Here is a 4,873-nt window from a genome sequence, read left to right as displayed (position 1 = left end):
TTGTTTTACCAGTCTGTCACTTTGTTGTTGTACCAGTCTGTCACTATGTTGTTGTACCAAATCAAATCAAATTTTATTTGTCACATACACATGGTTAGCAGATGTTAATGCGAGTGTAGCGAAATGCTTGTGCTTCTAGTTTCGACAATGCAGTAATAACCAACAAGTAATCTAGCTAACAATTCCAAAACTACTACCTTACAAGTGTAAGGGGATAAAGAATATGTACATAAAGATATATGAATGAGTGATGGTACAGAGCGGCATAGGCAAGATACAGTAGATGGTATTGAGTGCAGTATATACATATGAGATGAGTATGTAAACAAAGTGGCATAGTTAAAGTGGCTAGTGATCCATGTATTACATAAAGATGCAGTAGATGATATAGAGTACAGTATATACATATACATATGAGATGAATAATGTAGGGTATGTAAACATTAAATTAGGTAGCATTGTTTAAAGTGGCTAGTGATATATTTTACATCATTTCCCATCAATTCCCATTATTAAAGTGGCTGGAGTTGAGTCAGTGTGTTGGTAGCAGCCACTCAGTGTTAGTGGTGGCTGTTTAACAGTCTGATGGCCTTGAGATAGAAGCTGTTTTTCAGTCTCTCGGTCCCAGCTTTGATGCACCTGTACTGATCTCGCCTTCTGGATGATAGCGGGGTGAGCAGGCAGTGGCTCGGTGGTTGTTGTCCTTGATGATCTTTATGGCCTTCCTGTGACATCGAGTGGTGTAGGTGTCCTGGAGGGCAGATAGTTTGCCCCCGGTGATGCGTTGTGCAGACCTCACTACCCTCTGGAGAGCCTTACGGTTGTGGGCGGAGCAGTTGCCGTACCAGGCGGTGATACAGCCCGACAGGATGCCCTCGATTGTGCATCTGTAGAAGTTTGTGAGTGCTTTTGGTGACAAGCCGAATTTCTTCAGCCTCCTGAGGTTGAAGAGGCGCTGCTGCGCCTTCTTCACGATGCTGTCTGTGTGGGTGGACCAATTCAGTTTGTCTGTGATGTGTACGCCGAGGAACTTAAAACTTACTACCCTCTCCACTACTGTTCCATCGATGTGGATAGGGGGGTGTTCCCTCTGCTGTTTCCTGAAGTCCACAATCATCTCCTTAGTTTTGTTGACGTTGAGTGTGAGGTTATTTTCCTGACACCACACTCCGAGGGCCGTCACCTCCTCCCTGTAGGCCGTCTCGTCATTGTTGGTGATCAAGCCTACCACTGTTGTGTCGTCCGCAAACTTGATGATTGAGTTGGAGGCGTGCATGGCCACGCAGTCATGGGTGAACAGGGAGTACAGGAGAGGGCTCAGTACGCACACCCTTGTGGGGCCCCAGTGTTGAGGATCAGCGGGGTGGAAATGTTGTTGCCTACCCTCACCACCTGGGGTCACTATGTTGTTGCCATGTTGTTTTACCAGCTTGTCACTATGTTGTTGCCATGTTGTTTTACCAGTCTGTCACTATGTTGTTGCCATGTTGTTTTACCAGTCTGTCACTATGTTGTTGCCATGTTGTTTTACCAGTCTGTCACTATGTTGTTGCCATGTTGTTGCCATGTTGTTTTACCAGCCTGTCACTACGTTGTTGCCATGTTGTTGCCATGTTGTTTTACCAGCCTGTCACTATGTTGTTGCCATGTTGTTGCCATGTTGTTTTATCATCCTGTCACTATGTTGTTGCCATGTTGTTTTACCAGCCTGTCACTACGTTGTTGCCATGTTGTTGCCATGTTGTTTTACCAGCTTGTCACTATGTTGTTGCCATGTTGTTGCCATGTTGTTTTACCAGCTTGTCACTATGTTGTTGCCATGTTGTTGCCATGTTGTTTTACCAGCTTGTCACTATGTTGTTGCCATGTTGTTGCCATGTTGTTTTACCAGCCTGTCACTATGTTGTTGCCATGTTGTTGCCATGTTGTTTTACCAGCCTGTCACTATGTTGTTGCCATGTTGTTTTACCAGCTTGTCACTATGTTGTTGCCATGTTGTTTTACCAGTCTGTCACTATGTTGTTGCCATGTTGTTTTACCAGTCTGTCACTATGTTGTTGCCATGTTGTTTTACCAGCTTGTCACTATGTTGTTGCCATGTTGTTTTACCAGTCTGTCACTATGTTGTTGCCATGTTGTTTTACCAGTCTGTCACTATGTTGTTGCCATGTTGTTTTACCAGTCTGTCACTATGTTGTTGCCATGTTGTTGCCATGTTGTTTTACCAGCCTGTCACTACGTTGTTGCCATGTTGTTGCCATGTTGTTTTACCAGCCTGTCACTATGTTGTTGCCATGTTGTTGCCATGTTGTTTTATCATCCTGTCACTATGTTGTTGCCATGTTGTTTTACCAGCCTGTCACTACGTTGTTGCCATGTTGTTGCCATGTTGTTTTACCAGCTTGTCACTATGTTGTTGCCATGTTGTTGCCATGTTGTTTTACCAGCTTGTCACTATGTTGTTGCCATGTTGTTGCCATGTTGTTTTACCAGCCTGTCACTATGTTGTTGCCATGTTGTTTTACCAGCTTGTCACTATGTTGTTGCCATGTTGTTGCCATGTTGTTTTACCAGCCTGTCACTATGTTGTTGCCATGTTGTTTTACCAGCTTGTCACTATGTTGTTGCCATGTTGTTTTACCAGTCTGTCACTATGTTGTTGCCATGTTGTTTTACCAGTCTGTCACTATGTTGTTGCCATGTTGTTTTACCAGTCTGTCACTATGTTGTTGCCATGTTGTTTTATCATTCTGTCACTATGTTGTTGCCATGTTGTTTTATCATTCTGTCACTATGTTGTTGCCATGTTGTTGCCATGTTGTTTTATCATTCTGTCACTATGTTGTTGCCATGTTGTTGCCATGTTGTTTTACCAGTCTGTCACTATGTTGTTGCCATGTTGTTGCCATGTTGTTTTACCAGCCTGTCACTACGTTGTTGCCATGTTGTTGCCATGTTGTTTTACAAGCCTGTCACTACGTTGTTGCCATGTTGTTGCCATGTTGTTTTATCATCCTGTCACTATGTTGTTGCCATGTTGTTTTACCAGCCTGTCACTATGTTGTTGCCATGTTGTTTTATCATCCTGTCACTATGTTGTTGCCATGTTGTTTTATCATCCTGTCACTATGTTGTTGCCATGTTGTTTTATCATCCTGTCACTATGTTGTTGCCATGTTGTTGTATCATCCTGTCACCATGTTGTTGCCATGTTGTTTTATCATCCTGTCACTATGTTGTTGCCATGTTGTTTTATCATCCTGTCGCCATGTTGTTGCCATGTTGTTTTATCATTCTGTCGCCATGTTGTTGCCATGTTGTTTTATCATCCTGTCACTATGTTGTTGCCATGTTGTTTTATCATCCTGTCACTATGTTGTTGCTATGTTGTTTTATCATTCTGTCGCCATGTTGTTGCCATGTTGTTTTATCATTCTGTCGCCATGTTGTTGCCATGTTGTTTTATCATCCTGTCACTATGTTGTTGCCATGTTGTTTTATCATCCTGTCACTATGTTGTTGCCATGTTGTTTTATCATCCTGTCACTATGTTGTTGCCATGTTGTTTTATCATCCTGTCACTATGTTGTTGCCATGTTGTTTTATCATTCTGTTGCCATGTTGTTGCCATGTTGTTTTATCATTCTGTCGCCATGTTGTTGCCATGTTGTTTTATCATTCTGTCGCCATGTTGTTGCCATGTTGTTTTATCATTCTGTCGCCATGTTGTTGCCATGTTGTTTTATCATTCTGTCGCCATGTTGTTGCCATGTTGTTTTATCATCCTGTCGTCATGTTGATGCCATGTTGTTTTATCATTCTGTCACTATGTTGTTGCCATGTTGTTTTATCATCCTGTCACTATGTTGTTGCCATGTTGTTTTATCATCCTTTCGCCATGTTGTTGCCATGTTGTTTTATCATTCTGTCGCCATGTTGTTGCCATGTTGTTTTATCATTCTGTCGCCATGTTGTTGCCATGTTGTTTTATCATTCTGTCGCCATGTTGTTGCCATGTTGTTTTATCATTCTGTCGCCATGTTGTTGCCATGTTGTTTTATCATTCTGTCGCCATGTTGTTGCCATGTTGTTTTATCATTCTGTCACTATGTTGTTGCCATGTTGTTTTATCATCCTGTCACTATGTTGTTGCCATGTTGTTTTATCATCCTGTCGCCATGTTGTTGCCATGTTGTTTTATCATTCTGTCGCCATGTTGTTGCCATGTTGTTTTATCATTCTGTCGCCATGTTGTTGCCATGTTGTTTTATCATTCTGTCGCCATGTTGTTGCCATGTTGTTTTATCATTCTGTCACTATGTTGTTGCCATGTTGTTTTATCATCCTGTCACTATGTTGTTGCCATGTTGTTTTATCATCCTGTCGCCATGTTGTTGCCATGTTGTTTTATCATTCTGTCGCCATGTTGTTGCCATGTTGTTTTATCATTCTGTCGCCATGTTGTTGCCATGTTGTTTTATCATTCTGTCACTATGTTGTTGCCATGTTGTTTTATCATACTGTCACTATGTTGTTGCCATGTTGTTTTATCATCCTGTCACTATGTTGTTGCCATGTTGTTTTATCATCCTGTCGCCATGTTGTTGCCATGTTGTTTTATCATTCTGTCACTATGTTGTTGCCATGTTGTTTTATCATTCTGTCACTATGTTGTTGCCATGTTGTTTTATTATTCTGTCACTATGTTGTTGCCATGTTGTTTTATCATCCTGTCACTATGTTGTTGCCATGTTGTTTTATCATTCTGTCACTATGTTGTTGCCATGTTGTTTTATCATTCTGTCACTATGTTGTTGCCATGTTGTTTTATCATTCTGTCACTATGTTGTTGCCATGTTGTTTTACCAGCCTG

Source organism: Oncorhynchus clarkii, chromosome 12, assembly GCF_045791955.1.
Source record: "Oncorhynchus clarkii lewisi isolate Uvic-CL-2024 chromosome 12, UVic_Ocla_1.0, whole genome shotgun sequence".
Classification (NCBI taxonomy): Eukaryota; Metazoa; Chordata; class Actinopteri; order Salmoniformes; family Salmonidae; genus Oncorhynchus; species Oncorhynchus clarkii.
This window is presented reverse-complemented; position numbering follows the sequence as displayed.